The sequence below is a fragment of the Chaetura pelagica genome, unplaced genomic scaffold (assembly GCF_000747805.2).
Source record: "Chaetura pelagica isolate M959 unplaced genomic scaffold, ChaPel_1.0 scaffold17, whole genome shotgun sequence".
Taxonomy (NCBI): domain Eukaryota; kingdom Metazoa; phylum Chordata; class Aves; order Apodiformes; family Apodidae; genus Chaetura; species Chaetura pelagica.
Window position 1 is genome coordinate 4,530,929 of NW_009970726.1, and position 15,378 is coordinate 4,546,306.

Genomic DNA, 15,378 nt, shown 5'->3' on the forward strand with positions numbered 1-15,378 from the left:
TTCCTGCTACTGTCACAAACAGGCAGCTTTCTGGCTCCCTCTTTGGCTGATGTCTTTGGTTTGCACTAGGCATCCATTTTATCACCAGAGATTTGTGAGCCCCTGTAAGCAACCATGACATACTGCAGAGCCTTTAGAGTGAAAAAGCTTTTTGTTTTCTTCTCCTCTTCTTCACTGAGCATCTGTTTGGCTGCAGCTTGATAAGATGAAATTAAATTAATCAACTTTAATGCCTTGGCTGCAGGAACAAAATACACAATTGTGAAGTAACTGATAAGAATGACATAAAGTTATACACAGTTCCAGCTTAATATATGTAACATGGTTTCTGCAAGAGTCAAACGGTGTCTTTCAAGTTAGTATTTTAATGCAATATGAGGTCTTTGCCCTGAGAGACTCTAACTGGTAAAATCCCAGATGGGCTCCACTCTGTCTGTTGCTTATTCTCACAAGACTATCATGAGGGCCATTCAGAGAGATGTCTTTTCTCTTTCAAATTAACCCGTCATGAATAAGCAGTGGAATCTCACTATGTCCCTGCAATCCAGCCAGTATCAGCTTTCAATTTCCTTTTCATCACTAATCTAACTGACAAGATACCAGTTTTAAAGAAGATCTGTAGAAGAAACAGATACACTGATTTTGTATGTTGTTGCTTCTTTACCCTGCATGTAAAGAAGGCCTGAAATTGTGGCACTTTTAAATTTTTTTAATTTTTTTTAAAATACCTTGTCAAATCTGCCTGCATGGTTTTATTGGATGATTTGTTGATGTGACAGAGAAGCTCTTACTGGTACCCTTCTGACATTCCCTTTCAAGCCATTAGATAGATATAATCTAGAGTGGGATTATGATGTGCTTGAGGGCCTGGAAGAGTTCAAGTTCTCTTGGGGAACTTGAGTTTAAAAACAAAAATATCACAAAAGCCAAAGCATGAATTCCATTTCCCTTTAACATAAACACCTGGAGTGGTGACAATAAAAATGCTAAAGCTCAGTATCATAAAATCTCCTCAAGAAACTGGTGGAAAAAAGCTAGTTCATGGTATCTGAGCATGCCCTCCCAAACCCACAGTGGAAAACTGGCAGGAGAGGAGGATGGATGAGCAGAAAGGCTGTGTCAGGGCAGGGCACAGCTTGTGGTGTGTGAGGATCTCACACTGCAGTTACAGACATGGTTTGTCTGAGAGCAAAGGTGTTTAAAAAAAATCCCTGCTCCAAGCTGCAGTTCTTCCTGCCTGCACTGCAGTTCACGTCTCCTTCATTGTGCTGTTAGGACTGTTAGCAGGGCTGTGTCAACCAGACATGGAAATGATGCATTGAAGACAAAAACACCCCCCTCAAGCCCACGACTTCTCCTTGGAAGGCTTTTAAATTCAGATTGTTTCCATGATTTGCATTATGGCATGGTTTAACAAACGGTTGCACTGTTCCAAGCAGAAAAGATGCTGAAATATAGCACAAGGACAGAAAAAACAGGCTGGGGGCAAGAGCTTCTTAAACAAGCTTTACTGTTACAGAAAACCCTGCCCTAACTGCAGCTTCGGGCAGTCTGTACCAACTGGGCAGCTGTGGGAAAAGCTTTTGCAACCAAAGCCTCCTTTATTCTTTAAAATGTTGTTGTTGTTCCCAGCTCCTTCTGTAATAACAATGACAGCAAAAGCTGAAGTGTGGACACAGTTGGAAAAACCCATGCAAGCAGTTGTTCAAAAAGTTTTGGAAAACAGTTATTTTCATCTTTGCTTTCAGGGCGTTGGTTGGAGAGCTATGAAATGGGGGAAAGGCCTTAGATGGGAGTACAGAAATCTCTACCTTACACTGAAGTGTTTTTCAATTTGTACCTTAACTTAAACTACTCAGAATTATCTTAGACATACCAGATCTCTTTCCCATTCACCATGATACAGGCTCATGGTGTAAGGCAGAGCCCTTTCCATGCCATGATTGCCCCAGGGTCATGATCTGGGCTTTCCCAAGCTCTGCTGCAACTCTGAGCTCACTCCTTCTGCCACAGGGGACTTGAGCAGTGGCAGAGCCACTGTCTTGGTCACCTCTCCTTGTATCTATGGCACTGGGGAGGAGGTGAAGGGAATGGGTCAGGCTGGCAGCATCCCTGCTAGCATCCTTCTTGCCCAGGGTGTACTTGGGCAGGCCATTAAGACTGTGCACATCTTTACTGACAGGGACCCGTGCCAGGTTTCCCATTTTAGCCTTGGCTCTGCTGACTGCAGGACATAAGATACTGGTTCCCATACTGGTCATTACAAGTACAAGAGTCCTTGCATTTAAGTTAATGTTGACTCATGAGTTTTGAAAATTGGATTTTCTAAACTAATATTTCCTCAGGCTGTAAGGGCTTGGGCACAGGGACCTCATCTACTTTTGCATTGGTACGTTTCTTAATATATGGGAAGCTGATACTGCTCAAGGTCTCTGCCACAAGTGTCACAAATACAATAGTGAAAAAGAAACCTCAAGACTCATGAGCCCTCATATGGACAAATTGCAACTCTGGGGCCTCAAATCAAGCTGCAAAATGTTATTCAGCCACTTGGCTATGAAGTATTTCCTCTCCTTCCCTCTAGTATCTCTCAGCAGCTTCCTGAGAATACGATTATAAATTGCACATACGGAGCAATCCCAAGTGTGCTGTTTCAGGATAGCCCTAACCCTTCCTGAAGACACTTGGGGTATTTTTACTCCTCATTTCATTCCTGTTATGTGTCCATCCTGACAAACTGGCAACATTTGTATTTTTTCTCAAATTACATAATTAAAAAAAAAACATATATCTCAAAAATTTAGAGGCCAAAAACAAAAGATCTAATCATAACTGTTTAATACTCACATGGTATTACTCTAAGAAAGTTTATTTAGGTGTCTTGCTTTGCCTTTGTACATCTTTCTATATTTAGCTTTTTTTAAATGCTTAAGAAAAATTTCCTAGATTTGGATTGCCTGTCTGGGGCTAGTAACAGTATTTCTGTGACATTTTACCTCTCAAACGTAACACTGGGTTAAAACAGATTTTAAGAGCCTTCCAAACTGTCCACACTGGTCACAGGGGAGGCTCCAAGCTGTGATAGCCCATTCTTCCAACATGTAGAAATCACACTCTGTAGCCCAGCTGCAGAGTCAATCTTTGCTGGATAGTTTGGACAAGTATTCTGCTGGAGTCTATAGAGCTGCATCACACATATGTTGTAGCATACCATTAAAAAAAAAGCAATAGAGAAAAACTGGTAGCCATGATTCAGTTTTAGTATTAATGCTGACACAAGAGAAATTACATTGTCATTCTGGCTTTTTAGGATGGTGAAAGCAGTCTAAGAAGCTAAATCAAAGAGGATTTAACAAACTGCAAGGGCATTGGATCAAAACAAAAGCAATTCTCTTCTTTCCCAATCTCCCTCTCTGCCGTCTTTGAGCCTGTTGTAAGTCGCCGTTAGCAATTATTTTTTAAAAAGGATAGTCATGCTAAGTAGGACAATCTTCTTCTAAATTAATGCCAGTGCATTGGTAATAGCAGCTAGAAAACATACGAAACACTGAAAAATCTGTTCTTTGTTTTCTGCAGGAAGAGATTAAGATCTCATCTTAAAATGGTTGGGATTTTTCTTAAGCAGCAGCAAGTAGATGTATTTATTAAAGATTATTTCAAAGCTATTTTTATTCCAGTTGTGTGCCTAGTCCTATTCTACGACAAAGACTAATTCATCTACACTGGAAGCAATGGGATTTTAATTATGTTCTTTTAGGATTATGTGTTGTATGGTTTGATGTAGATGAAGAAGAGCAGCTACTTCATGGTAATATAGGGACCAGAAGCTTAACTGTGGGATGGCAACTAGATATGACTCAGTTCTGCTGGACTCTGAGACATCTCAGTCCTGCAAACCACTTAAATGCACCCTGAACTTTAAGCAAGTGAGTGTTGCCCTTCACACAAAGGGCCTGCAAGGTCTGCCCACCCATAGACACTGATGTGAAGGACTATGATTACCTACAGCCTAGAGAGATGAAGCTCCTCCTCAGATGAGCTCATGGCCAGGCACATTCCAGCAAACACAGATGAATGGGCTCTGAAGTTGCTACTGCTTTCCCAGCAGGAGAAACTAATCGCACTTCCAAGAGTTTAGAAGCAGATTTTTATAGGAATTTGAGCTTTACCCTTTTCCTCCAGAGGAAATAAACACCTTTAAAAACATTCTTTAAGAGAAAACAGGGGAATGAGCACAACTATGGGAGATATCAGATGTCTGAGACCTCCTTGCAGCCAGCTCCTGCCGCACCGTGCTGAGGTGGGGCAGGAGGGAAGGGCACTCGCGGCCGATCTGCAGTGTTTGAGATGCACTGCTGTGATAGGCTCCTCTAGGGCTCGCTCTTTATCACAGTACATTGTAGGAGGTGTATTATATACCTGCTCAGACATGTTCCTGCAGAAAATGTTCTAGTCACCAGCGACTGACCCGATGGGAATTAAAAAACATATTTATTAGGAAACCAGATGAAAGGTAGCTTTATGCAAGCCGGTTACAGTTGTGAAAGGAAGCCACAGTCTAGATGAAAGGCAATACTTAGTCCAAAGTAAAAGATGCACTGTGTTTGGTCACATCCCTGGCGTGACAGAGGACGGCTTCCTACCCACAAGTGATGATATTGTCTTCAGATAATTGCTGCCTTATCAGATAAATCACTGAATTTCTCATCAAGAAACGAGTATATTCTTCTTGGGGACGCCGTGGTGCCCGTCCGCGACGTGTGGGTGGGGACAGCCTGGCTGCGACGCCGGCAAACCCGGCCGGCCCCGCCAGGACGCCACGCTCGGCACTTCCCAACAGTTTCCTTTTGTTCGGCTTGGCGGCCATTTCAGGCAGTGCTGCCAATGTCCCTTAGCCCCCGTGCTTCTGGCTGGTTCCCAGCATGGCACTGGGAGCTGTGGGTTTTGGTGCTGCCAGCCCTCCCTCTGTGCCCAGCCACGAGAAAACCACGGCCTTGTTGGAAACTGCTCAAGTTCATTTGGACAAAGGATGTTTGTGTCACCATGTTGCACGTTCAGATGTGCATGCAAGACAAAATGGGGGATCTGAAGCTCTGTGTCATCCCCCAGCCATGTCTGAAAAGTGCAAATGCACACTTCTGGCTATTTTGGAAAGCCCTACTATTGATCCTCATAGATGTGCTTGTTGTATGATGGACAATCCTCACACGCTGTGATCCCACGTGGGGTCACTCAGTCTGCATCACCACAACTTCAGAAAGTTCCCCATGAGGATGAAAACTGGGAGCTTGGGGTAATTTCTAATATCTGCCTGCAAACAAAACACTGCTACACCTAGAAGAAAGGCTTTTACTCTAAGCGCTGATGAGGAATCTAGAACAAATTATTACATGCTGAAGCTCACATGTGGTAACTTGATCACTGAAAAAATAAAATGAGGAACTTAATTGTATTAGCCTAATACCATTGATTAAAACTGTATTTGTCCTGATTTACACCAGCCTGAACTGCATTAAGTCAAGAATGCTCATCTCTATTCAAGGAAGTTCTGTAAAAGATGCTTAATCAGTACTACTGGAGGGAAGGTAATTTCATTCTTATTTGTTTAAACTTTGTCTGTCATGGATGCTATGGTAATTCCTCCTTGTGCTGTAAATGCACTGTCAGCTTTTCCAGCCCCTGCAATAACTTTCAGCACAGATTTTACTTGAGATCAGCTGTTCTTTTTGACTTTTAGCACTTTATATTGTATGAGATGTGCCATAAACTCTTTGGATCTAATGCCCTTAATGGTTGTAAAGAAACTGGTAATTCCAGTTTAGCTTTTAAAATAAATTTTTTAACCTATCAGTAGGTTTCAGAGATTACTGTAGCTGGAGCACATTATCTCATTTTGAATGCCCAGTTTAAAGAGGGTTTCTCATTTAAACAACAAAAAAAAGTATTTTCATTGACAAATCTTTTAAGTCTTTGGGTATCTACTTTGTGCCCTTAAGGGACAGCTTGCTGCAACTTCCCAAGTCTGTAAGTAGAAGACAGGATATTGTCCAAACAAATCTTAAAAAATAATTAAATAATAATAAAAAATTGCAATCCTTAAATCAGAAGAAGAATTTTAACTTTTCATATTTTTCAGAAAAGCAACTATAACCTCTTCAGGCATAATTTATGCTGCTGACAGCCCTTGCACATATAACACCAGGAAGTCTGGTTTTAATTCATGTAATATTCCTGGGGAGGTGGGTGGCTTAGTTAATGAACTCGATCTTTCACCTTCGGAATCAGATTGAGTTCCCCTGTTGAAACACGCCTGTCTTTAATTTGGGTGCTCGTTTACTTGTGAAGGTTACCTGCAGACCTACAAGAGTCAGAAATTGATGTCTAACACATGACACCACATCCACAGGCAGGCGTGAGGTGAGGAGAGCACAGGAGTGATCATCAGCGCCTGAGAGAAAGCGGGGGGGGTATGTGGTGGTAGACCCAGAGAGCAGCAGACATGGCTGGAGGGGAGGAAACCACGGCTTCACCAGGTTAGCAGGTAAGGAGACATTGGTTGCTACTGTCTTCCTGAAGTGTCTAAGGCTGGAGACGTATTCTGGGCCATGCTGCCACGGTTGGCCTGCTCAGAGGGTTGCTAACACCCACCTGCTCCAAAGAGAGCAATGAGGCAGGCATGGGGGGGGTCAGATGCTCCTCAGGGGGTGGTTTGGGGCTGTCAGGGACATAACTGAAGCCACCCTGGACCAGGCAATTCAGCATTTGAGGAGCATAGCCCTGGTTAGATGAAGGCCAATAGAGGCAGGTATTTTTTTGAAGCAACTGACTCCATGCTCACCCAAACCCCAGCCTGAACCCTACTATAATCAGGGGGAAAAAAAAGCTTCAAAATAGAGAATATTCCACCCTGATGCCCACACACACCCCATCTCTTCCCAGTTCTCATGTTCCTTGAGGCATTCAGCAATTAGAATTTCCTGCATACCTAAGATTCCTTGGCTTTCACTCAGCCACACTGCGGAATACCCCCAAAACAGCCCCAAAATAAAGGACAGCAAAAAAATTTGCCTTCCGTTAAGTCAAGACACTTCAGTGTCCTTAGCATGGTACCTGACCAGGGAGACCAACCTCTGCCCTTGCCCTAACTGACCAACTACCAGGGCACTGGGTCACTTTGAGAGGGGTTGCAAAAGGCTTCCAGCTCTCCTAGCATCAGATTTGCACATTACTTTGTAGGCTCTGAATGGTATTACTATAATTACGACTTGAAGTTAAATAGATTCTGGCTTGTGAGGCTAATATCCTAAAGTGTTAGCCAAGGCTCTAGCCTACCAACAAACGTCTGCTCACTGTTTTTCTGTACTATGCGTGATACAGCAAGAATAGACTGCCTGCTTTAGATTTGCAAACCCTAAACCTAACCAACCAGCCTAAAATGTAGTTCAAACAGCAAGAGACCATCTTCTCAATATGCTACAGTGCCCTCTCACATCCCATCTCCCTGTCCAGCCACTGCAGGATGCTGCAACAATTCCTACCTGAAGTGCTTTAGGCTCTGGGCTCCTTAAACAGCTCTAACCATACTCTTAAATGTACACAGGGGACAAGCCCCTTCCACAAATCATGACATGAGTGTGAGAGCCCCACTAAAAGCAGCTCTGCCTTACTGGGCTCTGCACGTTATGACAAGAACAACCTGTCTGGCTGCTTTTGCTTATCTGACTTGACTTATTTCAGGAATGGGATGGCCCTGTGTTCTGTGTATCACTTTAGGGGTAGATTCCTCATTGCAGACATTAATGCATTTAAAGGCATTTTTACTGAGGCATCCTGTAAAACCAAGACAATAAACTTTGGGGGTTGACGACTCCTGTGTCCTGCTCTATGATTGCATTTCACAACACATTTCAGGTTAGAGAAAATAAGGCAGCCAAACAAGTTCTACTAGTTGTATCCTGCATAGACCAGAAAGAAAGGGAGAGGAATCATACTAAAAGGAACAAGGGTTTTTAATGTAGCTTATGGTGCCCCAGCAAGTTATTATTTTAAGGATGGGATTACAACTAGAATATGGGGATATAAAGCATCTAGACAGTGTTTTTATGCAGGGCACAGAGAGTAGGAGAGACATGTATTTATGGTTTAAGCCTGAGGCTGTTTCAGAGTGCATTTACTACTGTCAGGGTGGTTGCTAGAGCTAAGGAGTGAACATGAAGCAGCCAAAGGGGCTGTCCTTGCTGCATCCTGAAGCTCCTAAAAGGCAGGAAAGGACTACTCAGGTAAGGCAGGGCATGATTCGCCCTACATAACTGCCTTGGCTGTGGGGTGCAGAACTCAATGCATTTAGCGACCTTTTTCTTATGCTGCTCTGTTTCAACAAGGTCTTGTGAAAGGAGATTTCTATTATGGAGGCTGAAGTCATTACATCATTGTGTATGATTCAGTGACTTTCACATTCCAAGAAGAGGTCCCATCTATGAGGTCCATGAGAGAATATACTAAGTTAATGTCAGGTTAAAGGTTTAAGTTGGAGAGGTGAAACAAAATATTCTTGATGCCTTCTGCAGAGCTAGGAGGGTTTTGTGGAGAGGAGTGGTATTTGCAGGGTGAGATCCTTTTATGATGACTTCAGGTAGGTATGGCCTTTTGGTTAATTTTGAGTTTATGGACAGGGATTGGTTGTGAGATCCCAACACCTTCCCTCTGGAGTGGTGTAGGGGCCTGGCAGTGGGTGAAAAACGGGACGGACTGAAGGCCTTCCCTCATGGAGAGTCCTTGTACATCCTAGTCTAGTCCTACACTAGTCCTAGTGTACATCCTGGGACTTCTGGTTGGGAGTAGGGATGAGGAGCAGGAAGCAGTAAAACATGCTTTTCTTGCCATGCCTGCAGAGCTCAGAAGGCTCAGGTGAGATGTTTGGCAGCCCAAAGCCTTTCTGCAAGGATTTCAGGGAAGGCACCGCTTCCCATTCACCAGCATCACTAGCAACAGTATTGTCTTGTACCCTTTTCATTGCAAGATGTTACTGGTAATTCTGTTATTCTTGTAGCCAGATACCTAATCCATGGTGAGAGGGAAGCAGAGAGATGCAGTCTCCCAATGTATTTTCCATATTTCCTTAATTCTGGAAAAAAAAAAAACCTAGATCTCTATGATCTGCCAATGAAGCTGTTCCCCTTCATACAACCCAGCAGATGTTCTCCAGTATTTATCCTACTGCTGACTTGTTCCAGAAAATTCTGTTGGGCGGAAAGTGGATGGGAGCGGAACTAGGAGAGGACAGTTACAGTGTCTGAATGTTTCTGCTTCTCTGTGCCTCACATGCTCCTCTTCCACTATTATTCAGCACTGCCATAAGGTAAGGTAAGGAGATAGACATCACTGCTTTGGCATTCCTGATACCTCCAGGAGTCAGAAACTTATTGTTTATGTTACTTGTTTGATTGTCAAGTCCTGTTATGCTGGAGGGAAATTTCCTTGCATCTCTGTTGGTTGGCTGTGGATTTCATCACAGTAGGGAAGAAAACTGGCCAAGTTCAAGCAAAGAGAATTCCTTATCTCCTGCAGACTGTCTCTGCTGGGGGGTGCAGCTTTCAATGGGCTCTACTGTAGCGGAGAGAATTTCTCCTTATTGGTATCATCTGGGTTCAATTAAATTGACATTCTTCATCTGGAGAATTCAAACGCAAACTTCCAGCTACTTTTGGTTTGTGTTACCATAGACATGACTGCAGAGGTAATCTATAGACTTCTGTGACTGTAATTCCACTGCTGTTGCTGAAGTAGGGCTTTTCTGAATTTTATTCAACATTTAAGGAGATGAGATTTAACTTGCATTAGTCATGGGTGCTGTTCCGCATGGATATTTTGCGCATAGTATCTGTTACACTGAGCTCAGTATTTTGTGAAAAAGCGGAACTTTCCATCATCAGTGACTTAAAATAATATAGAAATCAAAGAGGAAACCAGCTGGAGAGTAGAAAGAGCATTTGGTGTTGTAGATCTACATAAGGACTCCCACGGCACTTTAGGCTTGGATGCTGACCTGTCTGAAGGCATCCTTTTATACGATCAGATCAACTCCCACATATGCCACATCCTATCCCACTTCCTGGGTAGGGAGGATTTTAAGAGGGGTGACTCCACCTCTCAGTCTGGGGGATGCAATGGCCACCGTGTTGGTGACATCTAGAAGCCATTACAGTGGGGTGGGACCCTCAGTCTGCACACCTTCAGTGGGTGCCCTCCCTTTAGACTTTAAAACTGGGAATGGACTGTCTTTAATTAAATGGGTGTTTAGATAATTGGACTACTGTTCTTCAGCTGGAGTCATCCCTTAGCTCTTAGGTACTGGCTCTCCACCAGCTTCAGGAAGTCTAATGGCCAAACAGGCCTGAAGTTAGGTAGTGGCTTAGCAGTGCTTTGCATGGATGTGGTCAAATAACAAGGTAGCTAAGAGCCCAAGATTTTTTGAAGTCATGCATCTTCATGGGTTTTGTAAAAGTTTCCCACCTTCCTTTGTCATTGGAAATGATCTTGCATGGAACAAATATCACTCTGACTTGACTGGAAATTCATAACAATCCCTGTTTTATAAAAATAATTATTCAGCATTTCCCCTTGTCCTTACCTAGTCCAGAGCTTTGATCTGGGAATTCACATCTTCTGAATATCATCAGATTGAGATCAAGCATGATGTGTGCAGAATTCTTACAAGGGAATGACGAATATCACTTCTCTGCTGTTTTCTAAGGATGGAGAGATTACTTCATTGTATCATATTGCTATTTCCCTTTTTACTTTACACAACTAGGGGTTGAGATGGACCTTTGAGTGGAACTTGCTCCCCTACAAGGATTAGTGCTCAAGAACCCTGTACACAGGACTAAGTACTGAACCTAACCCTGAAGGGCTGTGGAGGCCAAGTCTCTGAGACATGATTTGAAATCACTGCTACTCCCAGTGAATGCTCTGCTCAAGGCTGGGAGGATTTCCAACCCTGGCTCCCCACAGCCATTCCCCACCTAGCCTATATATCCATCTTGTGGCAAAATGGCATCCCCATGTCAGAGATGGAAGCTGTCTGGGGACAGGTAGAAGTACTTCATGTTACCTAAGGGAAGGTGCTGTGGGATTTGTGGACACAGCATATCAGGCACAGCATATCAGATGTCTTCTTGGGTCTATGATGTGAAATCAGAGCTTCAGAGAGGTGGCAACACAGTGCTCTTTGCTGCTTCATTAGGACATGTGAGTCTCCATGGAGGGCACAGCAGCCTTGAGAAGCCATTCTGCTCATGGTCCTGGTACTAAACAACATCTCCACTGTCTTAGTCTTGCTTGGCCTGAAGCTGGATACTGTGTCAGTGAATGTGTATTTATCGTTTTACACACCTATACCTTGCACAGAGCACAGCATAGCACACATATGCACAGGTATTTGTCTTTGTAGGGTACACGTATGAATTTTCTGAGGACAATGTTTTAACTGGAAATAAAATCTGGAAGCAAAAGGGCTGAGCAGCCTTTGATGAGCAAATGTTTATTGTTAGCTTCAACAACAAGAGCAGACATCAATGTGAGTGCCATTACAATTGAATAATTATGGGTTTTAGTATTTCTTTGTATAGAAAAAGGCTGGGTAGAATAAGCTTTAAAATCCAGTATTGTGCAAAGGTTTTATCTGCATATTCAAGTTTCTTTTATTGGTCTAGCTGGAAAAGAAGTTACATGTACACAAGCTTTCAAGTGCCTCTGAAGCATTTGTTGGGGATTAGTTTGATTACAGACTTCACAGATGTTTTGCAGGGGTAGTTTTATTTCTTTAGGAGCTTTTTTTTTGTTTATTCTCTTCAGATTTAGAGATGAATATTACTTTCTGAATGGGACACAGCTTTGTAAAAAGCAGAAAACTATTTTGGGACCCAACAGGTAACACAAGGCAAATTTGTTATATAAGAAATAGTTTAGCTGAGACTCAAGGTCAAAATCACTGGGTAAATCATGGGGTATATGGAAGGGGGAATTCCACCTGTGTCCTTTGTGTGGAATCACTGAAGAAGGATGAAAAGACACCAGGTCTGTGGAGAAAAGTTAGTGCTTGAGTCCAAGCAGTCTACAAAGACCAGCTCCCCAGCCTTACTCAGCAGTGGGGAAACTGTGAAAGAGGTGCCAAGTGGACTTTGCATGTTGTGAAGGATAGAATTTCTTTTCATGAAAACATGTTCTTTTTTTTTCTTTCTTTCTTTCTTTCTTTCTTTCTTTCTTTCTTTCTTTCTTTCTTTCTTTCTTTCTTTCTTTCTTTCTTTCTTTCTTTCTTTCTTTCTTTCTTTCTTTCTTTCTTTCTTTCTTTCTTTCTTTCTTTCTTTCTTTCTTTCTTTCTTTCTTTCTTTCTTTCTTTCTTTCTTTCTTTCTTTCTTTCTTTCTTTCTTTCTTTCTTTCTTTCTTTCTTTCTTCCTTTCTTCCTTTCTTCCTTTCTTTCTTTCTTTCTTTCTTTCTTCCTTCCTTTCTTTCTTTCTTTCTTTCTTTCCTTCTTTCTTTCTTTCTTTCTTTCTTTTTTTTTTTCTGATATCTGATTTCAACATATTATATTATTCCTGTTTCATTCACTCAAAATCCTATTTAGAGGAATAGGTCACTAATTTATCATGTGAAATTTTTAATACATTTGTAGAGATCCAGCTTAGTTTTTACAAATCCCTACTGGCTCACAGGATTTCTGTGGTATATTGCAACATGTACCCTCAGAAGATTCCTAAATATAAGTTACAATTTATAAGTTCAGTCCTACAGTATAAATCTTTCTGAAAATAATTTCCTGGTTTTGTTTGTACTAACTGTGAAACAGAAAGGAAAACTCCTGTTTTAAAGATTTTTTAAAACTGTACCCATTTTATAATGTGAATGAAAAAATCTCACTAGATGTGAGTGGGACTTTGTTTGTTTGTTTGTTTTTTCCTGAAGTTGCCAGTAAAATATCTTGATAAAAAGGAAATGCACGTTCATTTTGGTTGTGTTAACATTTTGGACATTTGCACATTCTAAGTCTGTATATTCTTTGACACTGGGCTGACATGATTGGGAGGTGCTATGAGGTGATATTTCTGATGTGAAGTGGCTCAAGAATGAAATGAGTTTCAGCATCCCACGACCTGGTCTTGTCTGTTGTCATGTGCCCATGTTGGCCAGCTCTGTGCCTTTTGGGATTGTGAGGTGAGTAGGGATGAGCCTACACATGTTCCAACTTTGTAGGACATATTTTACTTACAGACGTCTCTCATTATCTTTTTTCTTTGAAAATGTAATAGAAAGCAACATATGACTGTGGCCTCATATAGCAGCTACCTCCAGGAGAGGAGGTGGAAAGAATGAGAACATGAGGACTCTATGGTATGGTGCTTGTCTCTGCAAATTTACCATCTTCTCTTCGGAAGAGACTGGTTCCGTGTCTCTCAGTTCTCAGGAGGCTGTGGCCATGCAGCCCAGCACGGCTCTTGCTGCTGGACTGTGCCTGGGGTGCCAGGAGGGAGCCTGGCGCAGTGTTTTGGTGGCTGTCCCTGGTGCCCTGCCATGAATCCCTGCAGCAGCCAGGTTTTCTGCCTGAACTTCCAGGATCTGTTCTACCTAGGAGGTGCAAAACCAGTGGAAAACCTGGTCATCATCAGAGGTGTTTTCCATGCTGAGCAGACAACAGAACACGCTCAGAGCTCAGAAGAGCAGTGAGCTCTACCCAACAGGCTGGGATCAGCTCCCTGGCAGGGGAGATGGCTCAGAAGGGTTAAGCCACCTTCATTCCCACTCTTCGGACATACTTTAGCTGTTGTTGGGGATCTAGCTGCCGAAGATAAAAAGATCACAAGCTCACATTGTTCTTAACTAGTAGCGTTTCTCCATAATTCCCTAATGGAAAGCAGGCTCTGCTCACTTTTGTGCTCTCTTTACAAGCCACAATGATGATAGGATTTCCGAAATCAAAGCTGAGTGCTGAACTGAATTAAGAGAGAAGAAGCTGCACTGCCTGGTTTGGGAGAGCAAAGGACCTTCCCAGCCAGTTTGGCAGTGGTAGTGGGGCAATGGTTTTCTTCTATCAAACTTGTTTTATTTTTATTGTAAACCAAACATTTTCTGGGCATCAGATGGCAATTACTTACTCTGCCCCTCCAGGGATGAGGTTGCGCCAAGTGCACATCACAGAGGAAACCAAAACTTTCTCATTTAGATTAAAACATCAAACAAAGCCAACATCAATGAAGCAGCTTGGTGTTTGTCCCTTTCAAGACTGACTGACAAAATTTCTCTAAACACTAAGTCTGTATTAACACGTGGGGCTTTGAACTTTGATTTGACAGATAAATTGCTCTTCAACTTTCTGCCCCCGTATGGCAACAAGTCTTATTCCACCTTCTTTGCAGGGAAACATCTTAGCTGGAGCAGGATAATCCAGTCAGTAACTCCAAGTACAGTCTTACAAAAAGTTAATTAAATGGGGTAGTATATTTATTAAAAACCAACTGATTATTAGCTAAGGTCACTCACTCTGGCAGAACATAACAAAAAAAGTAATTAAATAAGCTATTTGAGAAATAATGTGAAATTGAGCCTAGAGGAGCAGTTATCTTTTGGACTGATCTAAACTTAAACTGTACAGCTCTGCACACAGACAGGGTGATTGCAAAGTCAGAAAGATGGGATTTCTCAGCTCCTTAAAGTTATTCTTCCTAAATGTCTTCAACTAACACTGAAAACAACCAAGTGGTACCCAAAGGTGCATTTAAAAAATGAAGCTTTCCATGAAGTTACAGCTGCCCTGTTAACAATTATTTCCTGCTTCACAGGGAGAAAGTAAATTAGTTTAAATGCCACTTCAGGGTGACTGGTTTGCTCATGCTGCCTAAGTAACAGTTACCATTTCACTTTTATTGTGCTCTTGCTAATTAAGTAAGTCCCACAACTGAAGAAAACAAATTCAATAAGAAGAAACAGAGTTCTTAAGTTACTAAATGCTGTATGTCTGTGAAATCTGGCAGAGAAATATGGTTTCAATACTTGATTTAACATTCAATAGTTCTTTATTAAGCTTTGGAAACTGAAACTTACCTTCCGCAACCTACATAGCCTGGATAAATCTTGTTAAATATTGTTGAAGATAAATAAGGAAGGAGAAATACTGTCTGCATGTTAGACTTAAAGTCATGCTTGCAAAATCGTGGCCTGTTAACATCAATAGAAATTAAGACTTGTACTAAATTACGATCAATATCTGTGGCCTCTCAGGTTACAGAGGACTGCCCAGCAGCAACAGACCAGAAGCTGGTTTCACAGTCTCCTTGCCTGTTCCTTTTGCCCTGCCAGGGCAGTCATCTCTTGTTTGTACAGAGG